General features: G+C 50.2%; 1 protein-coding gene across 1 annotated transcript in view; it reads left to right on the top strand.

Moving 5' to 3' along the window:
- The window catches only part of Myo18b (myosin XVIIIB), a gene marked incomplete at its 5' end in the record, with an annotated part of 188,809 nt that overhangs the window by 3,180 nt on the left and 172,360 nt on the right, over positions 1-13,269 (top strand). The gene's annotated exons all lie outside the window — the stretch shown is intronic.

The following is a 13,269-nucleotide window of genomic DNA, read 5'->3' as shown; positions in this document are numbered from 1 at the left end:
GTTTCTTTCCACGCCGTATCTTTTTCCCGTCTGAAGCAAAGATGTGTCTGCATCCATTTCTGTTCATGCTCCATTCTCTTTGCCTTTATCCTTCTATTCTTGGTCCTGGATGGGTGCTAGTCTCGACTACAGTGAATATGTGGCAGGATCACCCTCTTTCTGGATGTTGGTTCCTGAAAAGTGCCTAGTGGCATCTCTGTCTGACCCAAGAGACTGCCTTTCCAGTGTGACAGCTGCAACCATCCTCAGGCATCACTAGCATCCATGGGTGGGCACACTCACCGCTTGATGAGACTCATTGGTGCAGCCTAAGATCCATTGCTACACCCATGGCAGACATGACTAGTCAAGCCCCGCACACTGCCTTGTCAAATCAGACATAGCCCAGGCAACTACCCAGCTATGGGAAAAACTTCATTGGCCACCTCTCAGTAGGTCATCAGGCCCACTTGCAAGATCCAGCATGTCTTTAGGGACTGAGTGGCTGGTGAGGGACATGTGACTCACTGTATAATTGAAAGACAGAAGGGGAGGAGGGACCTTACAGGTCTGAGAAGTTTAGGAGACACGGCGGATACAAATAGCCTTCGTGAGGCTAGGCTAGGCTAGTGCATAGACCATAAGAGATCAGTGTCCCTGTCTGACAGATAGTGGAACTACAGCCCCTGTGAGCGTGGGCTCAGGCGAGGCCTGAGGTTTCCAGGGTGGTTGATGTCAGTGTCTCCAGGGGAAGGAAGGACAGCCTTGGCCCTGGTCCACCTCACACAGAGGGAGATGGCCACACAGGGCACAGCCACTTCCTTCTGAAGAATGGTAGGAGGCTCCAGATGAAGACCTGAGATATGTGTGTGTGTGTGTGTGTGTTTGTGTGTGTGCAGGAGCCACACGGGAAAGAGATTCTTGCTTAAGAGATCAGGGCTGGGGTGGGAGGTAGTTGTGCAGGTACCATGACAACACAGCTGCCTGTAGAGGAAACGCATGTATTGGGCCTGGGATGTAGGCGTCTAGACCTCTGCTTTTTTCTGGACCACAGAGGCAATGGCAGGAGAAGGGGCTTATGGTCTCAACACCAACTTCTGCCTCACATTCCTGAACTGTGCAATGGAGCAAGACCAAGAGGGACCCCTGAGGTGATGTCCAGGACATCAGAGTGACACAGGCAGGCACCTGGGGAGTGCAACTCTGTGCTGAGGTCAGGCCTTCTGGCTGCCTTTACCTTGTGTCCCCCCCTCCCTCTTGTGAATTCCTTTCTGCAACCCTCTGTCTCCTAGATGGCTTACCCACACCTCAGGTCCCTCCTCTTTGACTCTCCCTCTCTCTGATCCTCCCTTCCCCATGATGGTTTCCTTATGACACGCCTCATCTATGACCTTCCCTTTCCTATGTGACATTCTCTCCCTTGTGACCTCCTGATGCCTTTCTTTGTGACCCTCCCTCCCTCTTGACCCCCCTTCCTGTGACTCTTCCTCACCTGTGATGTTCTCACCCATGCAGCCTTCCTCCTGTGTGATCCAGTCTCCATAATCTCCTTCAGTGTGACTGTCACTTCCTTGTGACCTTCCCTCCACCACGGACTCCTTACTCTATAACCCCCTTCTCATGTAACCTTTCCTCTTTGACCTTTGACCTGTGACCCCCCTTCTCTGTAACCTTCCTTCTCTGTGACCTTCAACCTGTGACCCGCTTCTCTGGGACACACCTTCTTTGTGACACTTCTCTCTTGTCTGTTCCTCCCTGTTCTGCCTCTTCTCCACGATCCTTTTGTCCTATGACCCCCTTTTCTATTGCTAGCCTCCTACTCCTGAGCCCCTGCTCCCCATTTTTCTCACCTCTGTCTTGGCTGCTTTCGTTTCCTTCCTTCCCTCTCCCCTACCCACACTCCTCTCACCATCTGTCTTAGGAATTCTGTTGCTGTAATAGATGCACAAACAAAAGCAACTTGGGGAGAAAATGGTTTATTTCACTTTAAACTCCCAGGAAACAGCCCGAGAGAAGTCAGGACAGGAACTCAAGCAGGGCAGGAACCTGGAGGCAGGAGCTGATGCAGAGGCCATGGAGGGGTGCTGCCTACTGGCTTGCTTCACATGCCTTGCTCAGTTTGCTTTCTTATAGAACTCAGGGCCACCAGCCCAGGATGGCCCCGCCCACAATGGACTGGACCCTCCCCATCAATCATTAAGAAAATGCCCTGTAGGTGTGTCTATAGCCAGGTTGATGAGGCATCTTTCTCTATCAAGATCCCATGGTGGTGCTGGCCTATAATCCCAGTACTCAGGGGGGCAGAGGTAGGTAGATCGCTGTGAGTTCAAGACCACCCTGGTCTACAAAGCAAGTACAGGATAGCCAAGGTCTCACAGAGAAACTCTGTCTCGAAAAACCAAAAAAAAAAAAAAAAAAAAAAGATTCCCTTTTCCTGGATACATACCATCCAGTGTATACCATGTAGCACAATATCCAGCCTTTACGGTCACTCAGCTTCCATGTGCTTTTTATTTTTGAGATAGAGTCTCGCTATGCAGTCCTCAACTCCAGAGCTTCCTGCCTCAGCTTCCCAGCTCTGGGTTTCCAGGTATGTGCCACCATACCTGGTTCATTCCCTGTAGCCTTTCCAGTTCTGAGAGGGAGGCCCTGCCGCAGACACAGCGGCGACCCCTGGCCGAGGCTGCCCCAGCCTTCCCTCGTGCTAATGAAGGGAAGGCTTTCCCTCATTTCTGTTATTGTTTGGCTCAAGGCGGGAGTGAGTTAGCCCATACTGTGAAAGAACCACAACAACCTCTTTTGCTTTCTTAACCAAGTGAGCCAGCCTGGACTGAGAATGAGCCACAGCAGCCTCCTTTGGTCACAGCCAATAGACTGCAAATGCATAGGTGCTCCATGCACTCCCCCTGTGTTTAGAGCAGACGTTGATCAACCCAAGGACTATTTTGTCCTCAAGTCTAGACCCAGCTTAGAGTTCTTCCCATGTAATGTTCTGAGTAACCACTTCTCACTTTTCAAACCCTGTCTGGGAATTGGAACCAGATTGCCCCTGGCCATCATGGTCAGATGCTTCTCAGCGGGATTTTGGAGAGACTGATGAATAAAGGAGCTCTACCAAGACATGAGTGCTGGAGTAAGAGACAAAGGGAACCGCAAAGCTCTGGAGGTGTGTGGGGCCTCATGGGGCTGGGTGTAGAGGGAGGAGAACAGAGGCAAGAGACAGAGGGATAGGGAGATGGAAGGGTGGAGAGATGGAAAGATGGGCAGATGAAGGAATGTAGAGATGGAAGGAGGGAGAGATGGAAGGATGGGGAGATGAAGGGATGGAGAGATGAAGGGATGGAGAAATGAAAGGATGGGGAGATGAAGGGTTGGAGAGATGGAAGGATGGGAGGGCTGCTTAAGGGCCTGAGACTATAGATGAACAGCATGGTCTTTGCCCAGACTCTAGCTCAGGTCCACTCAGATATTAGAGGCCTGGCCCTTTGCTACCTGGCCGTCATCTTTCAGGAGCTCTGTGCGAGGAAGGACTGCATTCATGTCAGGGCCCTTTCAGAAGCAGATGGGTTACTGTGGTTGTTTATAGGAGGAAAGTGGGAACAGGACATGAAGTGACCATGGAGACAGGGCCTGAAAAGGATATTCATGGCCCCTATTTGCCCTCTGGTTCTACCTGGTTTAACATGTTCCATTTAAGCAGGGCATGTTGGCACACACTTTTGACAGAGGTAGGTGGATCTCTGTGAAGTCAAGGCCAGCCTGCTCTATAGAGTTCCAGGACTCCATAATGAGACCCTGTCTCAAAAACAAACAAACAAACAAACAAAAAAACAAAAAAACCCAACAAAAACAAATAACAAAAAACCTTAACACCCTTTAAAAGTCAGTCTCACTCATTTACATATGTACAAGTCTGCCTTTCAGAAGCAGGACGTTGTTCAGACATATTCGAGGATCCCTACCTGACCCTTCACCAGAAAACTGCCCACACCTCCCTCAAGAGACAGTGCTGTGCTCTGCAGCAAACAAGAACGGGAACCCACACGTTTTCTGGACCCAGTGTAGACCAGGATGCAATCTCACTATGGAAGCAGGAGGAGTGACTGGGCTGAGGAGAGAACCTTTTGTAGGGGCAGCAGGGATCCATGCCCCTTGACGCTGCCTGTCACCGGGCTGGGCTGGGGGACTCTCTTGGCCCAGGCCCTTCCTTGCAGGTTGGAAACAGGCCTGTCACACAAGCAATCCCTGCAGCCACTGTGCCCCTTAGGAGAGAAGAGGGAGACTGCTTATTTCGTTATGTGGGGGTGGGGGTGGGTGCTGGAGGTGGGAGACCTCCATTCTCTCAGAGTCCCTGTGTTTCTGAGTACCTGGGATCTGTTTGACCTTCAGGGAGCCAGGTAACAGGCTACCTAGTCTCCCCAAAGCCTCTTGGTTCTGTGGAAGGGCTCACAGCATGGACCCTCTGCCTGTGGGAAGGAGGCACAAAGGCAGGGGCAGCACCAACCCAGCTGTGGGGAAGTTGACATGGGCCATGCAGAGTGGGCCATGGGCAGGGGGACCGCCACATTCTGGGGACCATTGGCCATCTGAGTTGAGAACCTGCTCCACTGCCTGGCTGCATCTTGGTGCTTCCTACTCCCTTGTCTGAGGGGAGGGTCCCAGGCTGGACTTACTCCCTAAAACCCCTGTGTCACAGAATCAGAAATTAAACTCAACAATGTCCAAAGGTGATGTCATCACAGCTGTGCTCTGTGCTGTACCTCAAAGGAGGAAGGGCGGAGAGTTCCGAGTCCGGGCTCAGAGACCACGAACGTAGGTATCCAGACCAGTGCTGTTCCCTGCTCTGTGACCATGTGCTGATAGTCAAGACACCAGCACTTCCAGCCCCGTGACACACCCCTCCTCTACACCCCACCCTCCCCCCTCAATAGACACACTTCAGCCAACTTCCTGGGGTTCTACAACTTGGCACCAGATTTCCGGCACCTCTTAGCCTCAATCTGGGATGCCCAGGTTAGGACTGGCCTTCCTCATGTTTACTGGCGTGGACCATGGCGAGGAGGCAGCATGTGTGGGCAGAGCCGGACACATGGTTGGTACTTCCCTCAGACTCTTGCTGGGCGACCTCAGGCGAGGGCCTCGGCTTCTCTGAACAGCTGTCAGCTCTGTGGTGAATGACACGGTCACAAGGACTATCTCAGATTTCAATGTAATCACATCTCAGATCCAGCAGGATGAAGGCAGTTTCACTGCAAGGACCCCAGGGCCAGGCACATGGTCAGTTCTTAACCGTGAGGGGAAATAGCTGTGGTTATCAAGCCAAGTGGCACACACCCAAGCTGCTTCAAGTATGGCTCCCCTATTTTACAGCAAGTGAAGCTGAGGCTCCGGGAGCTTCCCAGATCTTGAAGGATGAGAGCAGGGGAAGCCCCACTGTGAGAGATGTCAGACGTCTTGTAGACTTACCCTGTGCCCTTCTCTTCATCTTCTTCCACAAACACGCGTCCTGCATGAAAAGGAATGGTGTCACAGGGGAGTGGAATGGAATGAGGTTGTCCTGTTGCTTCATTGAGAATGTGACTTTGAGCAGAGATCTCAGGTGGGAGAGCGTTTGAGGCAGGTGGAACAGGGCTGCAAAGGGCCTGAGGTGAGAAGGTATCTAGAAGGGTATCCCCAGGGGCTTAGTTTAACTGCCCTGAGGTGGGGGTGGGGCTGTTAGTCAGGGGACCATGAGTGACCCTTTGGTCCCCATGAAGACTTGAACATTTACTTTAGGAGGCAGGTGAACTCAGTGGCTACACTGTGGAGACTGGACGCTCTGGGGTGGTGGGGGAAGCTCGGAGGCTCATGGTGGGCCATTCAGATCCCGCCAGAACGTGGCCAGTGTTCCAGGTCACTGACTGACTCCTCTCCCAGAGGAGTCCGGAGAGGGTTTCCAGACTCCAGAGTCAGCACTGGAGCTGCTTAAATTGGCATCTGATGACATGTGTGGGTCAGGCCCTGAAGGGACAGAACATGAGAGCAGCGTGTAAGTTAAGGCGAGGTGGAGCCTTGCCGTACAATGGACTCCTGACCCAGAGCCTGCGGGTAGGGTCAGTGTGCCTGGACGCAGGGACACCAGTTGAGACCTGGGGGAGAGCTGGCAGCTTAAGGTTGTCACAGCCAGTGTTCCTTGAGCCTCTGGATGGAGAGTGATTTCGGCACGGGGCTCTGGCCAAGGCTGAAGTGGGCACAGTGGCCAGGGCAGCAGGTCTCACGTCAGGCCTATTCATATCCCAGGTTCAGCCCCTCAGTTCAGGGCCTATGAGTCACTAGGACATTCTCCAGTGTCTCCCAAGGGAGCCAGTGTGGGCAGAGGGGTGGCCCCATGCCGTACACAGCCTCACGCTAGCTACACACTGAGCTCATGCTGTAGGGATCTTTCCATAGCCAAGGACCCAGCTCTGGCCACCTGCACATGGTCATGTCCCAGCGTCCCCTCTGGCATGTCTCCTCAGGCCTGAATGTCCCTTCTTGGCTCTTCGAGCCTCAAGTCTCTTCCTTGCCCAGCTATGGAGGAAGCTGGGAGCTCAGCCAGAGACTCCCTGGTGACTGCTAGGCAGCCTGTGTCCAAGCCCTGTGTGTGCCAGCTGCCAATTTCTGTGGTCAGGCTACCCAGGGCTGAGGTCAGGCCCCTCACAAGTCATCGCTGGGAGCTGAGTTAGAAAGAGATGTGAGGAGAGATTGCAAGACACGCCTAGGGTCCCAGCGTTCCGCCATCCGTGTGGCTATGGGCTGCAGATGCCCAGGCGCTGTCCTCACAGCCAAGCTCTAAGCCCATGAAGCTGTAGGAAGCCATAGGCCTAAGAAAGTTCTGGTGGTGTGCATGTGTGCGTGTGTGCGTGCTTGCGCTTTCGCATGTGCCGTTGCCTACACAGGAGTTTCTCCTGGGGGAGGGGAGCAAGAGCTCTAGAGGTCAGGCCCAGCTCACATTCCACCACTCAGGGGCCTCCATGAAGACCTGATGCTATTTCTTCCTCGTGGTTTCCACTTGGAAATTAGGTTCCCGAAGACCTAATTTGCCCCCTCTACGCTCTGTTTCCTGAAGGTCCCAAAGACCTCTACCCTGTCACACGAGGATGGCACCTCCCACACCTGAGCCATAGGCAGCCCACCCTAGTCACCTCACACTTCACATAGGATGTGGGCAACCTCCAGTGTGACAGCCGTGTTCCTGGCTCGTGACGCAGAGTTCCTGGCCTACAAGACACCTTATCTCTAAAAGCAGGTGAAAGGCACCCAAGGCGTAACACCAGACGCCTCCACACACGTGCACACACGTGAGCACGCATGCACATGAATACATGCACAAATTAAAATAAAAATGGAAAACGTTCAACACTAAGTTAGCACATGGCCCAGAAATTGCACTCTGAAAAAAAATGTGCCTGAGGAATGAAAGTGTGAGCGCCAGGTGGCTCGTGAGGGCTTCTTTGCAATGGTCTCTTGTGGACCCAACCCGATGCCTGTCTAGTGAGTGTGGGTCCAGGAGCCACAGTGTGTGCCTGGGAGGAAAAGGAGGCCCAGGAGAGCATTGTAGCAGGCTGAGGTCTGGACAGTGCCACCTGTGATAGCTGCTGGGCACCTATGGGATAGGAAGTGGGTTTGCACAAGAATGTTCTAGAGAAAGACCGTGGGTGGAGACAAGCTGCACAGATGTGAAGATTCAATGGGAACGTCACACTGTCTAAATTCTGCCCACAGCCAGACAAACAAAACAAAACAGTCAAATACCACAGAAGTGTGTGTTCAGGAAGCCTGCCAAGGCTTGTGAGTCTAACCTGGGTGAGGCTGCTTCAGGGTAAGGATTGCTGGGTACACTTTCCAGTTCCCATGCTGGACCTTGGAGCTGGACCCACTGACCCTCTAGCTGTCTGGCCTGGTACACTGTCACTTCGGTGGTCTTATCAGCCACACAGTGTGCTAGGGTGTGTCTCTGTGTGTGTATGCGCGTGTGTGAAAGAGAGAGAGAGATTCATTTCCTTCTTTTTGCTTTATTATTATTATTATTATTGCACAACACAATGCTCTGAACAAATTTTTATGACTTACAGAACTGGGAGAAGATGAGATATTGACTCCTGGCACAGGTGAAAAATTAAAAAACACCCCCCCCAACGAGATGAAACAAAAGGGATCCCCAGGACACACATGCACACACGAGCATGCACCCCCAGTCTCCCTTCTGCCTTCAAGGGATACATGCATACATGCATACATGCATAATTTTATGTATTCATGTAAAGTATAGGACCCAGAAATGAGAGCAAATGTGGTTGCTGCTATCTGAGCCTTTTGCATGCCCTGTGAGTGTGGACCTCCAACCTGCCTTGTGCGTGTGGACCGAATTGCTTCACTCATTCCTCTGCCAGCTGTGAACCCGGAGATGCAAACATCTCTGGTCTGTTGATCAGGGGATGTGGCTGGCTGGTATGGCAGCTCCATTTCCAGTGTTTAGAGGACCCTCCACACTGGTTTCCACGGTGGCTGTACATTTCCACCATCTTAGCTGAGATTTTATTTCCCTATAGCAAAATGCACATACTTTATTTTTAAGTTAAAACATTTATGTAATATGGTTTGGTCATGTTTTTTTCTCCACAAACTCCTCCCAGATCATCCCTACCTCCCATCCCATCCATGTTTTCCATCAAAACACAACAACAAACCGAGAAACAACAGAAGACCCAATGCTGAATACCACAACAGACAAGGAAAAGGCCAATAAGAAAGAAGGACAGATTAATGCAAAATGAAACAAGCCAACAAGAATTCGTTGAGTTCTTTCTGTCTTGGCCAACTATTCCTGGGCATGGGGCCTGCTCTGGTGTCTCAGTTAGGGTTTCATTGCTATGAGGAGACCATGACCACAGTAACTCTTATAAAGGAAAACATTTAATTGGGGATGCCTCACAGTTTCAGAGGTTTAGTCCATTATCATCATGACAAGGAAGCATGGCAGCCTGCAGGCAGACATGGTGCTGGAGAAGAAGCTGAGAGTTCTACATCTTGATCCACAGGCAGCAGAAGGAGACTGTGTCACGTTGGGCATAGCTTGAGCACAGGAGACCTCAAAGCCCACCCCCATAGTGACATACTTCCTCCAACAAGGTTTTACCTTCTAATAATGCCACTCCTTGTGGGCCAAGCATTTCAAACACATGAGCCTCTAGAGGCCACACCAATTTAAACCACCACACCTGGCGAGTGGTTGGCATGTTCGGAGAGATTCCACTGGAGAAACCTGAGTATCCTTTTGTCAGTGGGTATCAGTTGCAAGTAATTTCTTGGTTAGGGGTGGGAGCCCATGTCCCCTTCCCCCTGTCATGCTGGGACCACAATGTGCTGTCATTCTTTGTGAGTTCATATGTACATCAATCCTGTTGTGTCTGGAGGATGCTGTTTTACTGTTTCTTGGTGTCATCCATCACCTCTGGCTCTTAAAAATTTTTCTCTCTCCTCTTCCACATGGATCCCTGATCCCTGAGGGATGGGGTTTGATGGAGACATACCATTTAGGGCTGAGTTCTCCAAAGTCTCTTCCTCTCTGCACATTGTCCATGTGTGGGTCTCTCTGTCAGCTCCCGTCTGCTGCAAGGGAATGCTTCTCTGGTGGCGGCTGAGCTGGGCGCTGATTATGAGTGTAGTAGAATGTCATTAGGAGTAATTCTATCGCTGTGTTCATTTATTGAGATAACAGCATTAGGTTTTCCCCCTAGGCCCAGGGCCAATCTGGTCTCAGGTTCTTGGCTACTTTAGTAGTATGGGTTCCATTTCAGGAGTGGGCCTTAAATCCAGCGAAAACAAACACACAAGCAAACAATAAGGTGGTTGGTTACTCCTGTCACACTTGTGCCACTATTGCTTCAGTATATCTTGTAGTCAGGTCACCATTGCAGGTCTCAGGGTGCATAGCTGTGTCCTATTGCTACTCCGGTAGCATGCAGAGTCCCTTTGGTACACTGGTCAGTCAGTAGGGATGAAACGTCCAGTTCGGGCACCAGTTTGATTTCTCCGTGCTTGATGACGTAAGTGTTGCCTCCAACAATAGTCTTGCCACCAGGCTGTAGAGAGCAATCATCATCCTTGGCAATAGCCTGTGATGCTTGGGGGTTTCCATGGGACCCCTTTGGCCAACGACTCAACAAGACGCCACCCGGTCCTGGCAGTGGAGGTTTTTCTTGGCAGCATAAGATACCTAGGTGGGGCATCATCTCACCATCACGTAGTGACTCCACGTAGATTCCTCCCATGTATGTGTGTATTTCAGGACGCTTCTACAGTAGTGGGTTCCCATGTGGCTTTTCAAGTGGCCTTTAGTGTTGACTGCCCCTCCCATAATTCATCCTCTTCCGTCCCTCTCCCGATTTAATCCTCCTACTCGACTCTTTCCTTTGTCTCTTCATAACACTGTGTTCTATTTTCCCTCCCTTGCTAGATCCTCTTCTCCCCCTAGACCAGCAGTTCTCAATCTGTGGGTCATGACCCCTTTGGGTCAATTTACAATGAAAATACATCCTGCATATCATGTATTTATGTTACAGTTCATAACAGTGGTAAAGTTATGTTTATGAAGTAACAACAAAATAATTTTATGGTTGGAAGGGAGGGTCACTATAACATGAGGAACCGTATTGAAGGGTTGCAGTGTTAGGAAGGATGAGAACGACTGTCCTAGGCCCTTGCTAGGTACCCCACCTCTGTGGCTATTTGTGCTGTATTTGTATTGAACCCTAAAAATCTAGCATCCACGTATGAGAGGATACAAACAATATCTGTCTTTGCAGCTCTGAGTTACTTCACTCTGGATAATTTTCTTTTTTTTAGCTTCATCCATTTACTTACAAATTTTACGGTTTCATTTTTCTTAACAGCTGAATTAAATTTTATTGTGTGAATGTACTCCATGTTCATTATCTACCCATCAGTTGATGGACATCTGGGCTGTTTCCAGTTTCTGGCTATTATGAATAGTGCAGCAATGAACGTGACTGAGCAGGTGTCTCTGTGGTAAGGGGAAGTGCCCTTCAGGTATATGCCCAGGAGTGCTATCGCTGAGCCTTAAGGCAGGTCTAGTCCAGCTTCCCGAGGAACCGCCACAATGATTTTCACACAAGTTTGCACCCCCACCAGCAATGTGAGAGTGTTTCCCCTCCCCATATTCTCCTCAACATGAGCTGTCACTTTTGTTTTGTAATTGATCTTGGCCATTCTGACAGGTGTAAGACGGGATCTCAAAGTAGTTTTGCTTTGCATTTTTCTTGATGACTGAGGATATGGAACATTTCTTTTATTGTTTCTCAGTGATTTATGTCTCCTCTTTTGAGAATCTTTTTTAGTTCTGTACCTCATTTTTAATTGAGTTTTTTGTTTTCTTGATGTTAGGGTTTTTGTTGTTGTTTAGATATTTTGGATATTAGCCCTCTATTGAATGTGTAGTTAGTAAAAATCTTTTCCCACTCTGTAGCCTGACACTTTGCCTGGATGACACGGTCCTTTGCTTGTCAGTTTCATAAGGTCCCGTTTGTCTATTTGCATTCTTCTTCACGCAGACATCTGTTTTGATCAGCATCTTTTGAAGATGCTTTCTTTTTTTCTAGTGTGCTTTTTATTTTGATTCTTTGTCAGAAATCAGGTATACGTAGGTGTGTGGACTTATGTCTGAGTGTCCAGTCTGATTCCATTAAACAACACGTCTGTTTTTGTGCCTGTGTCATGCTGTTTTTATGAGTGCAGCTCTGTAGTACAGTTTGGGATTGGGTCTGGTAATACCTCCAGCAGTTTTTGTTTTTTTGTTTGTTTTTTATTTTTTTATTCAGGATTGTTTTAGCTATCCTAGGTTCCAATAGGAAGCTGAAGATAGTTTTATTTATTTTTTCAATGTCTGTGAAGAATTGCATCGGGATTTCGACTCAATGACCGTTTCTATGAGACGGACTTCATGGACATGGGTCAGGATACAGGACGGTCCGAACCTTCCAGAAAATCCCTTTGCTCTGTCCCTCAGCTGAAACTCCTCTCATCTCCATTGTCCCCGACTCCTCTGGTACTTGATCACCATGCTGCTTAGACAGGCCTGGCCTTTGTGCCAGTGTCTCGCAGCCACACACACAAGACCACGTGTGTTTTCCCCTGGCTTTGAAACTATAGCACGAGTCCAGAAGCAGAGCGTTCAGCCCTCTGCCCTCTTTGTGGCTGGTGGCCTCATGGCTGGCCCACTCTCATGGGAGTGAGCAACAGTCTCAGCAGAGGGTGGGGCAGCATGGTGGGAACAGAGCCAAACCGGCTTCTAACTAGTCTCTCTTCTTCTCTCTCTGCTATTCAGCGTGTCAGGCCCGTGTCCACTCACCTCTCGCTCTCCATGTGTCTGTAACACTTCACTCCTTGCCAGCCTCGGGAGCACAACCTCATCTTGCCACCCTCAGCCCGGCCGGCTCTGTATCACCATGGCTATATCGTCACGCCTTGCCCTGTGGGAACAGAAGGAAAGTGCTGTTTGGGGGATTGTGGTCATAGGGCCGGAACTCTACCCTGGCAAGATGGGCCATGGCTGCTTGGCCCAACTCTCCTACCTCAGGCAGGGAATGATGGTTCTGCTGTCTCTATGGCCTGCCCAGTCCTTCTGAACCTACCACGGCGACCCCATTCACATCTGCCACCTGTCTTGCCCATTCCCTTCCCTTAGCAGGAGGCTGGGAATGAGGATAGCATAGTTGCCCTGTCCTTATCCCATGGTATCCTGATAAGGGCTGGGGTGGGTGGGAAGAGAGAGTGGATGGGGCTGTAGAGGTGGGCTGTTGGCTGTCAGTCTAGTGCTAGAGGGTTTCTGCGGTCCTACCAACAGCCACCACAGAGACCTGGAACAGGGCTGTTACTCTGGCTATTACATTTTCCTAGGATTCCTTAAAGGTTCCTTTGTCTCTGCCACCCTCCCCTCTTTTTCCCTCTACTTCCCTACCCTTCCCTCCCTCTTTCTCCTTCTCTTTTCTGCCTTCCCCTCCCCCCATATTATTATTATTTTCTAAAATCTTTTGTCCATAGTTGGTTAGATCCAGGGATACAGAACCCACAGACAGGAAAACCAGCAGCACAGGCCATGGATAAGGGTCTTCTCCACCTCTCTGTGGTCCTGGCACACAGGAATTAGCTATTACCTTATTCCAATTCTCTAGGAGGCTTCTTCAAGAAGCTGGGAGGTGCCAGCTAGAAACACATTGCACCCTGGGAGTATCCCTGTCTTAGGTGGGATGA

Source organism: Psammomys obesus, unplaced genomic scaffold (assembly GCF_907164565.1).
Source record: "Psammomys obesus unplaced genomic scaffold, mPsaObe1.curated_primary_1811, whole genome shotgun sequence".
Taxonomy (NCBI): domain Eukaryota; kingdom Metazoa; phylum Chordata; class Mammalia; order Rodentia; family Muridae; genus Psammomys; species Psammomys obesus.
This window is presented reverse-complemented; position numbering and strand designations above follow the sequence as displayed.